Source organism: Ambystoma mexicanum, chromosome 1q, assembly GCF_040938575.1.
Source record: "Ambystoma mexicanum isolate Mex_15411 chromosome 1q, UKY_AmexF1_1, whole genome shotgun sequence".
NCBI classification, from domain to species: domain Eukaryota; kingdom Metazoa; phylum Chordata; class Amphibia; order Caudata; family Ambystomatidae; genus Ambystoma; species Ambystoma mexicanum.
In genome coordinates this window covers 1037530211-1037553451 of record NC_090922.1, presented here as the reverse complement: position 1 = coordinate 1037553451, position 23241 = coordinate 1037530211, and the positions used below count along the sequence as shown (strand labels likewise).

The following is a 23241-nucleotide window of genomic DNA, read 5'->3' as shown; positions in this document are numbered from 1 at the left end:
AATCGACCATTTGGCATTCGACCAAATGGTGTCGACCAAATTGCAGTCGACCAGTTTGTTGTCGACCAATTGACCGGACACCCCGCTGCCCTCTTAAGGCACCCTCGATTTGCTTGGGCCCTTACGTCGGGCTGCTGCTGTTACCGGCAGCATCATCCCACGTGCCAAGTCAAAATCAGAAGAAATTGCTTGTATTTATAAACTAACAAAATACTATCGGAGATCACAACCTTGGAATTGTGGTACATGAAACAAATTGAATAAGAATAAAGTTAATATATAAAAAACCCTTTCTGATAAAAAATCTGAAACGCCTTTAAGCAGAATGCCCCACCTCGCTTGTTACGAGGAAAAAAGATGTTGTGTAGTTCAAACTTACATGCTAATGAACTTCATGAATTTAGAACACTCATTACTTAGTTTAAAAATAAATCTATAAAAAATAAAATCTTATTGGAATTGCCTAGTTTGTCATCTAAAGACTTTTTGGGAATTTGATGTAGTACATGAATGCATTTCTTTTCAGGCTGGCATTTTTGCAATGCATTGCTTTCTATTACTTTCCAAGAGCTTTGCCTAGGAAACAATACGAAATAAAGTCCAATAATTACAATAATGCAAACCTTACAATGAACACATTCTGCCACATATTGTTTACCAAAATTAGATCTGACAAAAATATACCTTTCTTTAATCGTGAACTGTGAGCATTATAAGTTGGTTGTGTTGGGGGAAGAATGCAGTACCACAAGTTCCTTGGGCCTCATTAGGATTTTGGCACTGCAGTAAAAAAGTGGCTGTTATTCTATTATCGCCAATTTTAATGCACTGCTGAATTTCGGATTTGGAGGTAAAGTTGAGGATTCACCTTCCACAAAAAGCTAGCAGTGAACCCTCAACTTTCCCATCAGAAATCAGGGAATTTGCAGCAAATCCACCAAAAATCCCCATGGAGACCTATGGACCCCAAAAACTGAGATTTGCATCACCCTAGTGCAGCAGTACTGTGAAGGACTGAGTGGCAGCAACGGTAAATGGGCGTGGTGGTAAATCCGCAGATTTACTGCCAAACTCATAAAGAGGTCCACAGCGTTTTAAGAGTGACCAGATCAATTTTGTAGTATTGTCCTTTACATCGCAAGGCTTAGCATGCAATTCATTGTAGGCTTACTCAAGTACAGCAAACCAGTAAAAAATATCTGAAACGATGTGTAATATTCTGAAGATCAATTATTTCACAACAAAATATGGCTTCCATTGTATGCATAATTAAACCTCCATACAGGCCATCAGCACTATGGTATTGTACCTTCTGCAGATGCAAGCTATACAAATGCCAATTAAAATCACAAATACAGTATTATGGATTGGCCCAGTGCTGCCTGATTTTGAAAGTTGTGTTTACATTGTACGTGTTATGTTCTGATTATATGGAGACATGCTCTGCTAAGCAGAGATCTTGGTCAAGCCTAGCTTGAACTGCCCTGTGGTTACAATTTTTCTTTTAAATGTACCTACCTTTTCACTCCATTACTGCAGTCTACCCTGCTCAATTTTGGGTGGGTGAGAGTTGAGAGTAAGGAGAGCTGAGACAGTGATTCTATAAATCGCACTCTGGTGCTAGTAAGCAGAGTAACCTTTTGCTATTTTTTTTTTTAATCCGGTTCCCAAAACCTTTTACAAACAAAACATAAAATATACTAAAAGAGAAAGAAAACAAGAAACAGTTTAATCTAAATTTGATAAACAACGCTCACGATACCAAACATAATGAAGTAGAAGAAGACCTAACAAACAAAGCAAAAGAGAAAAGGCGAAAGAACCAGTAGATAAAAAGACGGATATAGGGTCCCACTCTGAGCATATGCAATTTTAAATGACAGTAGAGAGCGGAAACCCAGCATCCGGACCAGTGAAACATTAATTCTAGTAGCGACAAAGGTCCCAGTGGGCTGTACTCAGACATTCGCTTCAGATTACCCTTTCGGCAATGACAGAGGAGGGAAATCATACACCAGTAGCAAATTTACCACTAATGTGCCATCTCAGTTGACAAAACTAACCTTCATCCTATTCTTACCCCTGTTTTCAGTTGACAAATTTGCAACGGTTTCGGGATATGATGTTACATCTTTACAACACCTGTACCACAGCAATTGTCAAAATTGTATCTTGCCCAGATATCAATCTACATAGAAATGGTATGAACACTAAGCACTCCCTATTTAATTATATGTTTTATACATGAGTGTAAATTAGTATATTTGAAAAGAAGTCTGAGTGTGATTTGAGGTGCAGAGGAGAGAAAGACAGCCTTGACATCTAGGCTGTACTGCAAATATGAACAAGAAAAAAGGTTCCCAATTAGGGAACTTACGTCCCCTGCACACTATCCGTTGTCTGGATAACCCAGCTAATAATTTAAGGTGTAGTTTTAAACATGCTTATATGTTATTCAATTGACATTTACAATGGGATATTTAGTCAAACATAAATTCAAAAATGACAATATACAATTATTGATCACAAGAATCTTTTTTATTCATTCGTGATGATGATGTTTGACTAAATGTCCCATTGTAAATGTCAATTGAATAACATAAGCATGTTTAAAACTACACCTTAAATTATTAGCCTGGTTATCCAGACAATGGATAGTGTGCACGGGACGTAAATTCCCTAATTGGGAACTTTTTTCTTGTTCGGATATCAATCTATCCCAGAGTATTTCCGATAAAATCATCTCTTCACTGATTATAAATCTCAAAGTGGGAAGCTCTGGCAGACCAAGTGCCCTCACAGGCCATCAAGATGTGGTTAAGTGATTGATTTTCTGGGCTTTTGCATATGTTACACACTATGGTGGTCAATTTCCTTGCCCTCTTTTGGCTAAAACCTCTCCCGTATGCAACACATTTAGACGAGTTCGAAGAAATGCATTCCTGATCTTCCAATCTGGGAACTTAATAAGGTATTTTGGTAGAGTCCTCACTTTCTTTTCTTAATTTACAGGTGTCATGGACCACATATGGTCAATCGTTGTGATCCAGTCCATCACCTCCACTGATTTTTTTTGCCTTTAATGGGTTGCATATTCGAGTCTCTACATCGGTATCTGCTTTAATGAGTGACTTCCTAAGTTTTTGTTCCAAGTTAGACAGCATATTAGATTTCGATTTATTTAGCTCTGCGCCGATATCTGCATACAGCATACCTTCATGCGCTGTTATGATTAACCGATAAAGGGAAGCCAATCTACATTCTGCTGATACACTTAATGATCGTAAGCCCAGCTCAAATCTCAAACCGGGCATACATGGGCTCATTGGAAGTCCAAAGACTTTTTTCCACAATGAGCCTTCTAGTCTTTGCCAATTTGTATTCCAATTTTGCTATTCCTATCCAGTGGCTCTCAAACACTTGCACACAGATCACTGGTTTACCAGCCAATGTGTTGATATATTCCCATGTTTGTGCTACTATCGCTGCCCTCAGTTAATGCTCCAGTGCCCCCCCTAGTATGGAAAGTAGTGAAATGGGCGTGCTTGAAACCCAACGCTTAGGGCAGCCTCTGAGAGCCAATGAAGAGGAGTGTACCAAAGAAGATGAGTTTTGCAGTCAAAGAGAGTCCTCTACTCGCAAAACAAGATAAAACCTCAAAGAACTCTTACACGCCAACAAATGAGGATTATAAATGGTAGACCGAAAGGAAACAGTGCAGCTGAACCGACTTTTATGACTTTTAACAACCATTCTTCCATTAATGATTATTGTATAATCTCGATGAAGGGCTTTTGGAGGTGTAACTTGTAGCTCCTGAAACACACAGCTATCATTATCTCTGGCTATGTAAAATTGAGATAGAGTCTTGTGAATGCAAGTAGTACGATACCTTCAATGGAAATAGCAATTGTAAATTGTACAAAACTTGTTTTGTCACTTGGAGCATGTTAGCTTTGGACACATGTATTGGATGCTATCTCATAAAAAGGTAAGTGTATCAGATGATGACATCATTGGACAGTGTGACGAATCTTTGGATTTCATGGCTTTTTCCCTTGGGTGAGCCCCTTCCCATGTGGCCAGGGAGGTGGAAGACCGAGGGAAGTCAGTGAGACAACGAAAGCCACCAAAGCTCCTGGTAGACCCGCGAACAGCCGGAAAGTGACGACCCAGACCATACCGGTACATGGGTGGCTGGTCACAGGGCAACGGAGACTCAGAGTCAGAGGGGCCCAAATCGAACAAGAACGCAATAGCTACTAAGGGAGAGTAACTTAGTGAAGGGGGGGGGTCTGAGACTCATACAACAAAGGCATACCCCTACCAGTAAATAAGGGGAACACAAACTGTATACACATAAGTGGCACGCACAGCCCTTGGAAGGAGAGTAAACCAAGGCTGTGGATCAAGGAGAGAACACAAAAAGAAATAATCAGGATGAAGAAGATCCTATAGATAAGCCAGTTGTTGCCGTGCATGTATATTTATTTTACATTAACACAGTCCTTTTTTGGTTGATTAAACAATTTATTTTACAGATCTTTCGATAAGCACGAAAGTTTTTAGCATCAAACGGACAAAAGTTATTGTGAACGGTGGTAACACGGGTTAAGTGTCAACCTCTGATGTATTGAGGTTGTAGCTCCACACTGAAATACATTCCCTGTATAAAATGTGATAGAGAAAAGAACTATCAAGCAGGGAAAGTATACCTGAGGCTTAAAGATGGCCCCAGGGTTAGTTCACATAAGGTGTACACAACAGATATTGACATAACATACACAAAGGGGAAGATACAGTTGTGTCACAGGGATCGACACAGGTGTGGACACAGTTGTGTTTCGGCCAAAAACGTGGCTTGATTGAAGCCGGTCTGTGTGCTGGCCTTCATCAGGAAAGGCACCATTGGTGGTGCTGTCCGTTGATTCTGTGGGTATAAGAGAGGCAGTGAGGATCTTCAAAGAAAGGGGTGATTTAATTGATTTAGGATAGTATTAGATACAATGTTACATTTTATGGTGCAACTAAGAAGCGGCTTACCTGCTGCACCAGTGGCAGTGGCAAGCTGGGTACTATCCTCACGTGGTTAAAGGATAGTATGTGCGTGATAGCACTTAGGAATCTGCCTGTAAATGTTTCAGGTCGACATCTCTCGGGTTCATACTGACTGTAAAAGACCAAAGCGGTTCCCGGACCTGAGAGAAAAATAATACAGGATCAGAACGCATGATCCTGGATCATAATTAAGAGGATCGTAAAAGAATCCTACTTGGGGTAGATTACCCTCGAAAAGCATGGGGGTGAGCGAGTGCGTGGCTATGGGGTGTGGACGTCTGGCCGGTGGTTCAGGTGGTCTGAAAGACTAAAGTTGAAGTAGTGAAACCGATTTGGGAAAAAACAATTGATTTGGGGAAAAAATACTGGGGGTGTAGAGGACTTAGAGTGCCTAAAGATGCGTGCATGAAGTGGCGCTGAGAGGTAGTGGGGAACACTATATTCCATGCAGTTAGATCTAGTTGGGAAAATGCCATTTCCTAGCAAGCTTACCGTAGTGTGTCCGGCGTTCCTCCGTATACGGGGTCCTCAGCTCGAAATGAAACTGTGAGGAGAATGCTGGCTGCTAAGTAGATATGCATAGTGCAGGCTAGGCGGCAGCCAATCAAAAAAGCGCATTGGAAGTGCCCAATCGGTACAGGGAAAAGTTTGAACCAATCGCGTGTTGTCAAGAAGGTGAAGCATACTAGAACTACTCAAACAGTGGAGCATCATGGGAAGTGTGGTCCTTAGAGCGGTGCTAACAGGCTAAAGCAATGCTGAATGGGATGTACTGAATGCAAAATGTAGAAAGGGTGTGTTGGAAAAAGGCAAAACGGTTGGCTGTGAGTCTGGTGACATTTCATAATGGTTCCATGGAGACACCTAATGTTTATTTAATTGTTACCAGTGGGAGGTGCGTTGAGAATATACATTTTGCAGGCTAGGAGGCAGCCAATCAAAACGAATTGTGAATGCCCAATGGGTATAGGAAGGAGTGTGAACCAATCGCATCCTGAAAATGGAGCATGATTGAACTACTCAAATGGTGGAGCATCATGGGAGGTGTGGTCCCAGAGGCGGTGTTTGTAGGCTAAAGCAATGTTGAACGGGAATAAGTAGTAATTGCCAGTAGTAATTGGAACAGAAATGGGTTCACAAATTGGACACCGTACGTCACGGTTTAAATATAACCATTGAATGGAAACATTTCTAACCCCCTCACCCTCCTTTACCAGTTTGGGACACCAGGGGCTAGCTATATAGATATCTCAGCTTGCATTTTTGAACAACTGTGTTACTGTCTAAAATTGTTTTAATTTCTGGCTATTATAATCTATGTAACACCAAGTGTACACATGTATTCAAATGGACTGTGGTTTGTTCACCTATTGTTTGGATATCTGGCAATTACTACTTATTCCCATTCAACATTGCTTTAGCCTACAAACACCGCCTCTGGGACCACACCTCCCATGATGCTCCACCATTTGAGTAGTTCAATCATGCTCCATTTTCAGGATGCGATTGGTTCACACTCCTTCCTATACCCATTGGGCATTCACAATTCGTTTTGATTGGCTGCCTCCTAGCCTGCAAAATGTATATTCTCAACGCACCTCCCACTGGTAACAATTAAATAAACATTAGGTGTCTCCATGGAACCATTATGAAATGTCACCAGACTCAGAGCCAACCGTTTTGCCTTTTTCCAACACACCCTTTCTACATTTTGCATTCAGTACATCCCATTCAGCATTGCTTTAGCCTGTTAGCACCGCTCTAAGGACCACACTTCCCATGATGCTCCACTGTTTGAGTAGTTCTAGTATGCTTCACCTTCTTGACAACACGCGATTGGTTCAAACTTTTCCCTGTACCGATTGGGCACTTCCAATGCGCTTTTTTGATTGGCTGCCACCTAGCCTGCACTATGCATATCTACTTAGCAGCCAGCATTCTCCTCACAGTTTCATTTCGAGCTGAGGACCCCGTATACGGAGGAACGCCGGACACACTACGGTAAGCTTGCTAGGAAATGGCATTTTCCCAACTAGATCTAACTGCATAGAATATAGTGTTCCCCACTACCTCTCAGCGCCACTTCATGCACGCATCTTTAGGCACTCTAAGTCCTCTACACCCCCAGTATTTTTTCCCCAAATCAATTTTTTTTTCCCAAATCGGTTTCACTACTTCAACTTTAGTCTTTCAGACCACCTGAACCACCGGCCAGACGTCCACACCCCATAGCCACGCACTCGCTCACCCCCATGCTTTTCGAGGTTAATCTACCCCAAGTAGGATTCTTTTACGATCCTCTTAATTCTGATCCAGGATCATGCGTTCTGATCCTGTATTATTTTTCTCTCAGGTCCGGGACCCGCTTTGGTCTTTCACAGTCAGTATGAACCCGAGAGATGTCGACCTGAAACATTTACAGGCAGATTCCTAAGTGCTATCACGCACATACTATCCTTAAACTACGTGAGGATAGTACCCAGCTTGCCACTGCCACTGGTGCAGCAGGTAAGCCGCTTCTTAGTTGCACCATAAAATGTAACATTGTATCTAATACTATCCTAAATCAATTAAATCACCCCTTTCTTTGAAGATCCACACTGCCTCTCTTATACCCACAGAATCAACGGACAGCACCACCAATGGTGCCTTTCCTGATGAAGGCCAGCATACAGACCGGCTTCAATCAAGCCACGTTTTTGGCCGAAACACAACTGTGTCCACACCTGTGTCGATCCCTGTGACACAACTGTATCTTCCCCTTTGTGTATGTTATGTCAATATCTGTTGTGTACACCTTATGTGAACTAACCTTGGGGCCATCTTTAAGCCTGAGGTATACTTTCCCTGCTTGATAGTTCTTTTCTCTATCACATTTTATACAGGGAATGTATTTCAGTGTGGAGCTACAACCTCAATACATCAGAGGTTGACACTTAACCCGTGTTACCACCGTTCACAATAACTTTTGTCCGTTTGATGCTAAAAACTTTCGTGCTTATCGAAAGATCTGTAAAATAAATTGTTTAATCAACCAAAAAAGGACTGTGTTAATGTAAAATAAATATACATGCACGGCAACAACTGGCTTATCTATAGGATCTTCTTCATCCTGATTATTTCTTTTTGTGTACATATACCCACCTGGGCAAATCAGGACTCCGCCAGGCGCCCTATATCTTTTACTATCAAGGAGAGAACAGACAAAGAGAAAGTGGAATATAAGCAAGTGAATTGGGTCTCTGACTCACATAAGGAAAGCATACCACTACTAGAAATAAAGAGGAACACAAACTGGGCAAAAATCAGTGCCCGCACAGACCTTGGTAGGAGAGTAAACCAAGGCTGTGGAAGAAAGATTAAACAAAGAACATGATGAACCATCATGTGAATGGGGTCTGGGACCCAGGCTGGGGAAGAATACAGAATCTGTGTGTATAAGGGACACTCAAAGACCTTGGCAGGAGTATAAACCAGAGCTCTGGGTGGAAGCAAACACTGAGAGACAGACCTGTGAAACCAATTATGTGGAGTAGCGTACTTGGCAGGAAAGGGTGCCAAGGTGAGGGATCACCGACCCCAGGGTTAGTGGTGTGTGACCTTCAAACCGGCTTGGCCAAGGTGACCAGGCCATTGTTCCTTACTGCAGGACCTGTGAGTCGGATCTATCAAGGAAAGATAAAGACCCTTTCCATCTATTAAAGACACAGATACGAAGTTGGATAAAGCTGGAAAGACTCTGGGGAAATGGAAACGCTTTGAGTGTTGTGGAACTTTTTTCGACACCCTTTTGGAACTTTGGTTTTGAACTGCAAAGCTGCGCTGCAGGTTGGTAGCCAGGTGACATTTTCCCTGTTCACGTTATACATAGATTTAGCTTGTGAGTGATAGATTGGATTTGGATACAGAACGGCAAACTTTACTTTGGACATTCTGACACAGACAGCTTCGTAGCTAGATTTGTTGAGGCAGGGAAACTCTGCTTAGCAGTAGGGCTAGATAGGATTTCCTCCAACAAGCCCCACCACCACCCTCAACCCCCCCCATTTTGGTTGTTAATAAAAGTCATGCCTAATTGAATATGGATCCACAAGGCTTGACATATTTGAGATCACATAGGAACAGATATAAGCAGCTCAATGAAAACAATAAGATAACGGTCTACTATGGCATGACCTTAGAACATGACTGATACCATTAGAGCTGACATTGTCCTTGGTTAGTCATCTGCCAAAAAGAACATCCGCAGATCCTAAATCTTTATTGAATTAGCGCTGGTGGCAGGTCTGCTCTGACCAGCAAACATTCTGGAAAAAGGAGCTACTCTTCAGTTTCAGGCTCATGTGGATAAATTCAAAGTATTGCACACCTTTCAGTCTGGCTTCCGTCCTTTTAATGGAACAGAGACTACCTTAATTACGGTTTGGGATGATATCCTAAACAATTCCGATGACGGTAACATGACACTGTTGATTATGTTAGAATTATCTGCAGCATTCAACACAGTAGAGTCAGATCTAATGCTTTGTAGACTGGCAGAGGTTGCTGAGTCTCTGAACATGCATTGAAGTGATTTTGGTGTTTTTTGATTGATCGATTTCAATGTGTTAAAATTGGGAGCCACATCTCAAATTCCATTCCAGTTCTCTGTGGAGTTCAAGGCTCTTTGCTTTCTCCATTGTAGTTCAAAATGTATATGCAACCACTTATGGCGATTTCCAATAAACACAATGTTTGATATTCATAGGAGGCTGACACTCAGGTTTATATGAGGTTTAATACATCTGCAGAGTTACTGCAAAGTATAGTACAGTGTCAAAGTCGGCCTGTGGATGATGACAGATAAGTGCAGATTAAATCCAACAAAGACAGACCTTATAATGTGTGGCCCTAAACACTTGGTTGGGGATTCCAGACAGGTTATTCCCCCTGCCTATGTGGTCTCTGTATGCCTTTCTCTTCCATGGTAAAGAATTTAGGTTGTATTTGGCAGTCAAATTTAGGGTGTGAACAACAGGTTGGAGCAATAGCACAACACTGATCAGACCTACTGACATGGATTATGTCGACATTTTGGACAACACATCGCATGCTTCTATATTTACTCAGAGGCAATTATTGACTGCATTAGGGCATGTGAGGTGAATTTTAGTAAGATGAGATATGTGTATAGCTCCAATTCGACATCCGAGGGTTTACAGAGAGAGGCCTCAAATCCCCCAGCATGGTGGATATTTAGCCAATGTGCAGGACAGTAGTATTTAGTGGGAGGTGGGAGTATAAACATTACACTCCAGGATTCAAGAGATATGTCAAGTGTCTCATCCACTATGTCGCCTGCTAATAATTTTCTGATAACAACCAGCACCAAGGGTAACAGAACAGTTGATTTGGTGGATGATGGACGGGCCAATAGGAAATTAGAGGAAATTAATTGGTAACGGCTGTCCTCCTTCTTACCTACTAACCCATCGACATGTTCCTGACCAGCTCATAAGCATAACATCTTGTAATACATGGGGCTTCACACACCTATTTGAAAAGACGGCTCTTTTACAACTTAAATTGGCAACTCCAGGATGGCCATAGATATGCTCTGTTAATCATGTGTATGACCTTCCTGGGAAGCAAATTAATAAACACTTGATTTACTTGGTGGGATGTAGCATAAACAAGCACTGTAATACTCATGGCACTGTGATTCTAATGCAAAGATCCCCCTAAATTGCATTCTCATCAAGGAGTGATGGATGTAATATTATTGCAAACTGCTTGTGATGACAGAGGAACAGCTTGGCCAATTTGTTTGCATTTCACATGATGTGTATCCTTAACGGCTGTTGCCTGAGTGATCTGCCGGGTAACTATACTAGGATTTCGCCCCTTAGTGCGTCAAAGATAGATTAGGTTTTTGTACATGAAACATTGTTTACAATGTTAATTGACTTGAATATAACCCCATGTGAGGGGAGGGATCATTTTCTACTGGCTATCACTATAGGGTTACCAATGCTAAATATTTTGTGCGAGAACACTGGCCATATAGCATTAAATACTGGCAAGAATCATATCACCCTGTCTGCTGGGAATTTACATAAGGGCAATTCTATGATAACTAATCTGGACCTCTGATTTTTCTAGCTTGAGGGCGTTTACTGATATGGGAAATGGATTTTCCTAGATTAGCAACCTTAATAACAACCCCCTCCACCTAGCAGGGCTGGTGTGGGAAATAATGGCGGCTAGCAAACTAAAGAACACAGAAGCGAATGACAGAAATATTGGAGAAAGGTTTGTGGGCCGTGTGGTACATAATGCTCAGGCTCATAAGTCTAACCACAGGCATCAGTTTTATTATAATATTCAAATGAAAAAAATGTATTTGAGGAAAGATATCAGACACCTACTAACAGTACATGCAATGCATAAACCCTAAACCAAAAGATTAGATTAAGAAAAAGGGAATATTCCAGCTGGTTAAAAATATACTGTAAAGAGTTGAAAATAGCAGTGGCAAAATCTAATTATGGTTATTAGATCTAATATGTAACAATTCTTGAAGTTAATCAGACCTGCCTCCGTCTCGCAAATGGTGATGGAGGGTCCCACTCACGATGCATGGTACCCTTATATTGTTGCAACAATCGGTTGCTCTAATTTACAGGAATAGCCTATTGATCTAATTCATGCTAAGTGGGAGTATAAATTACAAGCCCATGAGCAAGCTGGATGTCTCTAAAAAACTGTGCCTCAGGTCCTGATGGGGTATGTAACAACTTAATGAAGATGCATCCTATCTGGTGGACAACACACTCTCTATTGTGTTTAAAGCCATAAGAACCTTAGCCCCCTCGTGGTGCAAAAGCATAATTGTTCCAGTTTACAAAAAGGGTCCTAGGAATGATACAGCTAATTATAGGATTCTGGCTATGCCTGATGTCACTGCTAAGACCTTTGGTAGGGTCCTTCTGTCAGAACTGGAACAATAGCCATCTGAGAACAAAATCATCCCTCTTTATCAGACAGGATGTAGATTAATATCCTGGCCTGGTCTCAATATTTGAAGCAGGATGGAGAATTCACCAGCAAACTACTTACATGGCCTTTATTGATTACAGTGCAGCATTCAATACCATACAGCAGGGCTTTTTGTGGCATAAATTACCTATGTGGGATCCCCTTGGAATTATTAAGAATGCGGATTGCCCTATAATCAGAGACCAGTGTGAGTGTCAGATTGACTGGTACTGGTGAGATCACATCTCCCATGAGGCCTAAAGCATGGGTGTTTACTGGCTCCCATCGTATGACATGCATTACTTACCGTAAAAGCATTTCTGATGATTGTATCTGCTTAGATTCACATCCTGTGCATATGTTCCGACATCCAGTGGTAACCGCAGAGTATTGGATCTTGTCTTTCAGTGGACCGAAAGGGGATGTTGGCATAGGCGTGTCTGAAACACTATCCCTATCGTGACGTGTGTAGTACCCAAAATCCCTCACGCGCCGAGGTCCCTCCGATTGTATTTTTTTTCCTGCCACGAGGGAGCCCAAGGCTATAGTGAGTGAGTACATGAAGAGAGAAAGTAGTAAGAAGTCTATGTTCCTTCCACCCCGAGCAGGGAGGCAGGGAAGGCGCATGTGAATCTAAGCAGATACAACCATCAGAAATGCTTTTACGGTAAGTAATGCATGTCCTCTGATGCTTGTTAATCTGCTTAGAATCACATGCTGTGCATAGACTAGCAAGCAGTAACCGGAGTTGGAGGTGGGTTGTGAGAAGGAACAGTAGAAAAAAGATGTCTTAGTACTGCTTGTCCCACCTGAAAATCAGACCTAAAATGAGTGTCTAGGCAATAGTGTTTTGTAAAGGTGTGTACAGAACTCCAGGTTGCCGCTTTGCAAATGGACTCTAGGGGAACATTTGCAATGAATGTTATGGATGCCCCAGTGCCTCGAGTAGAATGTGCTCTAGGCTTGAAGGGTAGTTCTCTCTTTGCAAGAGTGTAACATAGTGTGATGCATTTGACAACCCACCTTAATATTGCTGATTTAGAGACAGGGTCCCCTTCCCTACCAGCTGCCACTGAAACAAAGAATTGTTTAGTTTTCCTCAGTGGTTTAGTTCTATCCATGTAGAACATGACTGCCCTGCGCACATCTAGTGTGTGAAGGCTTCTTTCGGCCATGTTAGTAGGTCTCTGGAAGAACGTGGGTAGTTCGATTGACTGGTTCACATGGAACTTCGAAATAAATTTTGGCGCAAATCTGGGATGAGTGCGCAGAACTACTTTATCTTTGTGGACTGTAACAAAGGGGTCCAAGACCGAGAGGGCCTGTAGTTCGCTAACTCTTCTGATAGAAGTGATAGCTACTAGAAAGGCTGTCTTGTAAATCAGGTCTTTCAGACTAGCTTTATGCATAGGCTCAAAAGGGGGTCCCATGAGCCTAGTTAAAACCACATTTAGATCCCACCCAGGGGCTGGGTGAGTGATGGGGGGATACATTAAAGGCTTTAATCACAGGTATTTTCCACCACAACACCTTCTGGTGTGACGTGGTGTAGGCTGACAACGCCGCTAGGTGAACCTTTAAGGAATTGAAGACTAACCCAGAGTCCAACAGATGGGTTAGATATAACACAATGTGTGAAGGCGAGCAATCGGTGGGATTGACGCCTTTGGAACTGCACCAAATGACAAAACGTTTCCATTTGCTGGCATAGCAATAACGTGCGTTAGGCTTTCTTGCCTCCCTCAGTATGTCCATGCATCTTTGAGGGAGTTGCAGATGTCCAAACTCTATGACTTCAGGAGCCAGGCTGCTAAGTTCAGAGTTTGTGGGCATGGGTGCAGAGTCTCCCCCCTGTCCTGAGACAACATGTTGTACCGGCAGGGCAGCTTGACTGGTGGGGAGAGGGACATTTCCAATAGGTGCGCGAACCAGGGTTGGCGGGCCCACATGGGAGCCACCAGAATCATGGTGACTGCTTCCTGGTGCATCTTGTGCACTATCTTGTTCAGAAAGGGAGTCGGGGGGGGGGGAAAAGCGTAAAAAATTTTCCCCGACCAAGTTATCCAGAAACCGTTCCCCTTGGATCGGTTCTGTGGGTACCTGGAGGCGTAATCTGGGCATTGGGCATTCTCCTGGGTAGAAAACAGGTTGGTCTCTGGAAACCCCCATTCTGCGAAGACGTTGGATACAATGTCTTCGTGCAGACGCCATTCGTATTCTTCTGGCAGAGGAAAATCTCTGCCGAGTACGTCTGCCAGAAGATTGAGTTCCCTTGGAACATGTTGGGATATCAGGAACATCTTGTGTTTGAGAGCCCATATCCAGATGTTTTGGGACAGCTTGGATAGCCCTGGAGAGTGAGTGCCCCCCTGCTTGTTCAGATAATACATTGCTGTTGTGCTGTCGGTTAGGACCAGCACGGTCTTCCCTTGCAGTTGCTCCTGAAAGGCTTTCAATGCTTTGAACACTGCTAGTAGCTCCAGCAGGTTTATATGGTTGGACGCTACCTGAGGGGACCACACTCCAGTGCGCTGTCTGTTGAAGCAGGTGAGCCCCCCACCCTGTGAGAGATGCGTCTGTCGTGAGAGTGGCTTCCACTGCTGGGATAGTGAAGGTTTTCCCCTTCAAGAGGTTCTCCCTCGACCACCACTGCAGAGAGAGAACGAGGGCTGGCGAGACAACTAACAGATCTTCCCATTGTCCGCTGGCCTGACACCACTGGCTGTTGAGCCACTCCTGCATGGGACGCATTGCGCAGCCGCGCGTGGGGGACCAAGTATATGCATGACGCCATCATCCCTAGCAAACGCATAGCTTTGCGTACCGTCATCTCCCGACTGGCTACATACTGAGGAACTTGAGAGAGCATGTTCTGAACCCTCTCGCTGGAAGTGAAGACTAGACCGTCTTCCGTGCGAATTAGAGCCCCCAGGAACTGTTTTACTTGGCTGGGGACTAAGCTGGATTTCTTTTCGTTGATAGAAAATCCCAGGCTGAACAGTAGGTCTACTGTCTTTTGGGTGTTTGAAAAAACAAACGTCGAACGAGCCCTCCGTGATGAGCCAATCGTCGAGGTAAGGGTAAACTGGAACTGAAAGTCTGCGCAGGTGTGCCGCTGCCACTGCCAGGACCTTGGTCGCACCCGTGGCGCCGAGGCTATGCCGAAGGGGAGTACCTTGAACTGGTAGTGTTTTTCCCGAATCACGAACCTTAGGAATTTTCTGTGTGCTGGCAGCATTGAAATATGAAAGTATACATCTTTCATATCCAATGTGGTCATGAAGTCCCCTTGTTTTAGCAATGGGATCGCCTCTTGAAGTGTTACCATGCGAAACTTCTGGGGCTTTATCAACTTGTTCGCTGGGCGCAGGTCTAGAACAGGACGCATGGTGAGATCCTTTTGGGTACAAGGAAGTATATTGAATAAATACCCTTGTTTACCTGAAGAATCGGGACGGCTTCTATGGCGTCCTTTCCCAGCAGCGCCTCCACCTCTTGGACCAGGATCTGCAGATGTTCCGGTGAAAGGCGTCGATGTTTCGGCGGTCTGAACTGTGGGGGTCGGGCGAATTCCACGCAGTAACCGTGGGCGACTGTCTTTAATACCCACTGGTCTGAAGTTATCCCCTCCCATGCCTTGAGGAAAGATGTTAATCGCCCCCTGACCGGGGAGACATGGGAGGGGACCTGAACTTGGTGGTCATTTCTGACCTGAGGTTGACGCATCTCTAGAATTGGAGCCTCTGCCTCTATTCTTTCCGCGCTTCTGACCCCTCTGGGGGTAAGTGGGGCTTGCAGCTGGTTGACTTGAGTTGAAGTTGCCCGTGCCGAAATTATTTTGAGCGGCGTGGGCTTGTCCTCGAAAGGACCGCCGAGAATTGCTGCCCCTTTGTGAAGAGGGTTTTTGGGAAATCTGGTGCAGCGACTTAATAGTCTCATGCTCCTTCTTGGCTGTCTCCAACGCATCGTCTACCGCCTTCCCGAAGAGGTTGGCCTCTTCTATGGGTTTGTTGATGATGGATGCCTGGGTCTCAGGCCTGAAACCCGACGTGCGCAGCCACGCGTGTCTCTTTAGGAGAGTACCCTGTGCGAGAGACCTGCCTGCTGTCTCTGCGGAGTCCAGGGTATTCTTTACAACATTTTGATTGGCAAGTTTGCTCTCCGAGACAATGGCGAGAAGCTTGGCTCTGGTTGGTTCCGGAACCTCCTGAAGGCCTTCCTGGAGTAGGTTCAATTGGGCGTCAACATAGCTTGCCAGTAACGTTGTGTTACGGTATAAGCAGCCGCTGACGTGACCCATTTGCCTAAGGCATACAACCTTTTGGACTCCTTGTCCGAGGGTGACTCTCCCGTGGCAAGGGGAACCCCTGCTCTTTTGCGAGTTTTGGTCACCACCAGCGAGTCTGGGATTGCGTGCCCTTTGATGTAAAGCAGGTCGGTGGGGGAGGGCCGGAAGAGTTTTTCGACCCTTGGGTTCACAGCCCTCGTCTGAGCGGGTGTGAGTAAAGAAGGGTCCAGCCGTCTCTTTACAGAGCTCAAGAGAGGGAAAGACTGGCTAATCGGAGGCTTGTAATTAATAATGTTTTCCGTGAAATACTGTTCAGGCAGTGCCTCAAGCGTGGCAATTTTAAAGAATTCAGCTGCTTTTTTCAACGTGTTGCTGAAAGCCATTTGATCATCTAACGGGGGAGCCTGCCGAACCAGTATGGATGGGGGAGAGTCGAGGCAAACGATATCAGAATTGTGATCGTCCTGCTGGGTGTCTTCCCAGTTGTCTGTTGCGCCTTGATCTTCCCCATAATTGTCCAGAAAAGAAGTCTCCTCTTCTTCTTTATAGATGTCTCTATATGTGTCCTTCTGGACATCTTCTTGATAATCAACATAGTGTTGAACATCTAAGTGTTGGGCAACTTGTGTATGAGGGTTAGGATCTACCCGAGCTTTTTTCGGCGGAGGTTGATCAGAAGTCCCGAAAACCTGCTGCAGCCGATCCATATACCCCTCAAATTGCTCCGTGGTCCACTTGGATGACCTAAATGGACCCAGCTGAGCAGGAACCGGGTCCTGAGCCCTAAGGCGTTCAGAGGATCTCCTCAGGGTGCTTGAGAGGGGTACCTGGCTCTCTTCGTAAGAGTCCTCAGGATCGTCTTCCAAAACCGTGGAAAACCTTTCTGCGAATTGGCCCATAACTGTGGGCGAAACCGGTACTAGGCCCACCGCCGTAGCAATCCTATTGATGCTCTTACTGATAGTTACCGAATCTTCGGGGTACAATGCCTCCGATGACGGCTTCCCGGGTAGAGGCCCACTCGTAGTTAGAGGCCTACTTGTAGTTTTCGGGCCTGCACGGGCCTTGGAAACCTTGAAACTCGTCAAAGTTTCTTGTTCAGAAACTTCGGCGTGTGTAGTTTGGGGAGTAGCGCCTTTGTTATGTTTTTTAAGCCCAGTCATGCGCTGCTGCGGATGCGGGGAAGGCTTCGGATCAGATCGATCCGATGGCGCTTGCGCCTTCTTCGATGAGGTCGTCGAGGAGGGTGCTTGGGTTGTGTGTTTTGTGCGGTGCGATTGTACGCCCCTGTCACCGGGTGTGGTCCCTGTAGCAAGACCGGAGTCGAGCCTGGAAGGGTCGGGACGGGCGTGGCGGCTCTACAATCGTCCGGCTCAAGGTCTACAACATCCACGTTGGACGTTTGGTCATCCGATGTACCCCCGTCACTCTCGGCTGGTGTCGCGGCAGGGGAGGGAGGCTCCACGCGTGACATACCGTACGCAGCCCACCGCTTCAACCGACGCTCCTTAAGGGATTAGGTTTAGGAGTTTATACGCCGAACACTGCTTTAGTGCTCTAGGGGGAGACAAGCATACACGAAGTGTGCTCGTCTTTCCACGGATATCTGACCCTTCACAGAGGGCAGAATCTAAATGGAGTCCTTTCCATAGCAGAAGGGAAGGGTGACCAGACCAAAAAGGAAAGAAGTGGAAAAGAGGAAAGACATCATAGCAGTATGGCAAACCCCGAGCCCACTCTCCCTACTGTGTAGGCCAGTCAGAAGGCCCAACCACGTGGAGGTCCGAACGCCGGATCTTAGGTGCCGGAATCCACAGCCGTAGACGGTTCCCCGTAGTCTTCGTCGAAGATGTTCTTGATAGACGAAGTGACTTAAAAGGGATTAAACCCGACAATTCGGTAAGATAAACAATGTCTCATGAAGAGCTCCGCTACAGGGCGCCAGTTATCTGGGCGAAAAAAAAACAATCTGAGGGACCTCGGCGCGTGAGGGATTTTGGGTACTACACACGTCACGATAGGGATAGTGTTTCAGACACGCCTATGCCGACGTCCCCTTTCAGTCCCCCGAAAGACAAGATGCAATACTCCACTACCACTGGATGTCGGACCATATGCACAGCATGTGATTCTAAGCAAATTAACAAGCATCAGAATCAACATTTTCATGTCAGATCTAGCAGAGGTCCTGTGTATGGCGGAATCCTCTTCACCTAGGCTCGGAAACCAGCAGATACAATGGTTAGGGTATGCAGATTACCTGGCCACCTCGGACAGAACTCCAAGGGATTTTCAAAGCTCACTTGATAAACTTAGCCATTACTTCACTTAAAACGGGCTTAAGATTAATTCCCTAAGAAAGTTTCTTTAGCCCAAACCCAACTAAAAGTAAGAAGACCTACTGTTGGCATAGTGACCAGAAAGGGATTGATATTGTACAGAACTTTGTATTTCTCTGGGTTTTGCTTGATCACAGACGGACTTGCCTCACTCAGTGGATCAAGATAGAAGCTAGAGGGCTTCAACAACTAGGCGCCAATACAAATGTTGCAAGCACCCATGGTGGATACTCCATGGACTTTATTGCGAAAATATACCCCGCTAACATCCCGTCCCACCCCCAATGCTATATGGATCGGAAGTATGGAGTAGTAATTTTGGACAGAGGCTATTGAAATTAGAGGCCAACAGAACACTGCTAAAACTCCATAAACATGTATAGGTTGAATCTATACATCTTGAACTCAAGCTGCATACTATCAAGAGCTCCTTAAAATTGTGCAAATTAAGCCTTCATTGGAAATTGTATAATTCTGAAACTGACGCTATTAAGCATTATACATCAGGCCTCTCTTGAGGAGTATTGCGTGCTTAGCGCCACTTGTTTACATAGCCTTGTAAATTAGTATGAAATAGTGTGCTTGCCTACTGGGTAACATTCTTGACTTGAGCCTGACAAGATTTAAGTTGATGGTGAGATAATCGGTGTATGACCTAGAACAAGAGCAATCTACCATTAATCTTGGTAGCTTGTCCCTTAGTCACAAATATATCATCAAATATCAGGCTATAGCTAAACTACCATTTAACCTTAAGGAATACCCCTGCAACTGGATTGTTCATAGTATCCACAGTTTAAGTGTAACATTGTGTGTTCATTTGAAGTAATCAGGGCACGAATCAGGCTAGCACGACAGCACCTTCTCTTGTATATCAGATGGCTCAGTGCTGGGTCAGACACTTTAGCCGAACTATGGAGTTGTTTTTATGGGGGTAATGATATAATTTGATTTACCACATGATTAAATCTTGGGTTTGGAATGAACCTGTGATGGATGATTTGTACAATTAATTGACATCTGTATTTTTATAGAGGAGTGAAGTTGGTTTTTAATGTATGTACAGGGTTGGTATCAGTAATTTAATTTCTTTGTATGTACATATTATTGAACTTGTGTTTTAAAATGTAGTTATATAAAAAGCCTTATACTCTGAAATATACTAAATAAATACAATCCATCTTCTACACTCAATGCTTGCTCAGGCATGTTCTCCCATTTCTCTTACCACCAGATCATGCTGTCGTTGTGGGCTCCCTGGTTGATTCCTGGTTGTATTATGCAAATTGATTGCTAGCCGGCATTCCTTTAAAGCAGCCTCAGCACCTACAAAGTGCTCCAATCGCGGCAGTAAGACTCATTTTCAAGTTCCCTAAAACAGCCTTGGTCTCAGCCTCCTGGGTATCCCTTCACTGGCTACCCGTTAGGCAGAGGCCCGATTTTAAAATCTTGTGCCTGGTTTTTAAGTATGTCAATGGATCTGCTCCTTCTCATCTAGCTAGTAAAATATCACACCACCAACCGAATCTCTCTCTCCATTCGCCTAATAAGCATTTGCTGCTGATTCCATCATCTCGATGCGTTTCTAGAGGTGACAGACGATTCTCATTCTACAGCCGTCTGTTAAACTCCCTACCACTATTTCTTTGTAAACTGAACACTCTGGTTGATTTTAGGAAAGCCCAAAAATATCTCTCTTCAAGAGATAAGTACAACATGTTTTGATGATCAATAATCTCAGCCAGTAGCTTTTGTTCAGGAAAATCTGCACCTAAATGCTGTTTATTCTACTTGGAGAGCTATATAAATTCATGAAATCAAAATGATCAAATCAAATATGGAGAGATTTGCAACACCTGAATTTGGCAGATCACAGCTTTTTACGAGCATGTATCTGGAGCCGGGTAAAGATCCTCTAGAGAATCCCCAAGTAAGAAATGTAATGTAAAGTGGTCTTTTATAGCAACCTGCTTCTATTATGATGACCTTGTTGTGTGTGGGCCTTTACGAAAGCGGGGGAGGGGATGGTTAGTGAGAGAGGCAGATGCAAGACCTGTGGTTTGATGAGTTTAGGCCAGAAGTACCCGAATCCTAGGTTGCGCTCTGGGTCTATTGGTTTCATGTGGACACTTGAAACGTTCTTTATTCGGAGGGGAGAGTCCCAGGTCAGATTACAAATTACAGCACCCCTGGGTCTAGTTTAGCTGATGCTTGCGTGGGGTGTTCTAGGGCTGTGTTGTTGCTCAATTAATGTGGTAGCTTATAGGCTGTATGTTTCCGTGGGGGCGGGGGGCATTGGGTATGTAATATACATTGTTTGCCAATTTTAGACAGCAAGGTGGTCAGTAGGAGAGTGGGGTGGACAGTACGGGAGGAGGGTTTGTTAGCATGTGAGTGCATAGGTAGTATGCGAACAGAGTGTAGGGTGACATCCAGGAACAAAGTATTCGTGTGCTATCATGGGAGAGGATTAGATTAGGGTGGTTGGAGGTTGCGAAATTAGTAAAACATTTGTTTATTATGTGGAATATGACCCAAAAGAGTTCATTCTCCAATAGTAGCTTTTGGTGTGTGAGGTCTAGGTGTATTCATAGAGGATGGGTTTCATGGGTATCACCTTACCACAAGATGGTTTAATTAGGCCGACATCTTGGTGTCAAAGCAGTTAATTGAATAACCACACTTTGCATTGTTTCCTGAGGGTCAGATATTTGTCTTCTTTGTGCAGGATATTTGGATAGAATGTTCAAGAGTTTGGTTGAGAGTAGGAGTGTACCGAAATTCTGCTTCGAGTAAGTATTCATGTGAATGCCAGCTATAGAAGTGAAATTCAGCTTCGAATGACTACTTAATTAGTTTTGCACTTAAAGCCGAATTTCAGTACATGGAACTGCCTGCATTCCTTCTGCCTGCATTTGTTCTGCTTCTTCCAGGCGTTGTCACGTCCCAATCCCTTGTGATGCTGTTAAGACAAAACCCCCCCTCCCAGTGGCAGGCAGATTGTGGGCCTCTTAATGACTGCTTAACATTTTCTTTTTTCTAGCAGAACCGTTACAGTGGCAGGGATTACATCTCTCCCACTGTAAAAGCTCTGCTAAAAGAAAGAAAATGTTAAGCAGTCATTAAGGGGTCCACAGCATCTGCCCAGTGCTGGCAGGGGGGTATTTGTCAAGTGATGGTCTATTTAGAAGACCATTGTCTTGGGCAATGAATTTTAGGGGGCTGCCTTGTTTGTTTATAAACTTGAATTGCAAAGAAGAATGTTTTGGTACGTTCATTTATTAGGCCATTCACTAGGGATTTCTGACTCGTCTCCGTCCATGACAGAAATGTTAGGCACTTGCTGTTTTTGAGCGTGGCAGAACCATCTGTCTGGTCAAAAGCCAGGTTCTAACAATTGTTTCAAGAGCTAGCGGCTCCATTTTCTGTTCATGGAAAGTGAGTGGCAAGGCATTGGCTCAGAGCTGCAGCTTGTGTGTGCAGTGAACATGTAATCAGACAACAGAAGGATGCTAATGCTAAATGCCAAACAGCAGGTAGTCTAGAGAAAGTGTGGCTTGTGTTTGCTGATGGGCTAAAGGGCTGCTGTGTTATTAGCATTCGTCATGACCACTTTATATTGAATCACTGGCAGAAAGGCTTGAAAAGGGAGAAAGACTGCTTCCTTCTCCAGCAAGTGGCGGAAAAGCCAGATGTAATGGGCATATGGGCAAAAGGGACTGAAAATGTGCAACCTCAGATGTACTTGCTCCTCCGAGTTCACAGAAAAGAGACAGAAGATGTTGCTGATTCACATGAACGAGATAAAACAAAGTCCCACTGCTCCGCAAGATTAAACCAGAGCACCCACATTTCATAGATTGTTGGTATTAAAAGGTGGGCACCTTTATTGGAAAATCTCCCTTCTCAGGTAGTTTTTCCAATGTCAATTAATTGTTTTTAAATGCCAATGCTCGTTTTTCATGTGCACTTTCTTCTAAGGGGAAAGGTCAATTGAACCAAACTTGTATATTTCACTTTAAGATATGTACACTTACTGTGTGTATATTCATAGGTGCCAGCTTTTGATTTTCGCTATGGGGGCAGAAGTTACCACACATACTGAAGCAAGGGAGCTTTACCCATCCTCCGGTCGAAGCAGACATTTTGCAGCAGGAATAGGAAAAAAAGCCATATGATTTACAAGCAGTATAAACATAACATCTCAGCAACAGTAACTTGCTGGAAAACTATGTGATAGTTTTAGCATCCAAGAAGTTTGTAAAGTGCTTCTGAATGCAAAGTTTTTGTTTGTGTCACAACTGTATGCATTATAAAAGGGAACTATTCGGCTCCGTATTCAGCTTCGGCCAAATACTTTGAACAACTATTTGGGATTAGGCCGAATTCTAAATCTACTATTCGGTACACCCCTAGTTAAAAGGAAAGAAAAGGATAAGCCTGCATGCCATTTGCTGTTAAAGCTTGGCACCTTTTATTGATGCTGGATTTAAGAGCTCTCGATGATTGGTAATGTGAATTTCCTGGTGATGGATTTAG

General features: G+C 44.0%; 1 protein-coding gene across 2 annotated transcripts in view; it reads right to left on the bottom strand.

Moving 5' to 3' along the window:
• CTBS (chitobiase) overlaps nucleotides 1-23241 on the bottom strand; it is a 183564-nt gene that overhangs the window by 1488 nt on the left and 158835 nt on the right. The gene's annotated exons all lie outside the window — the stretch shown is intronic.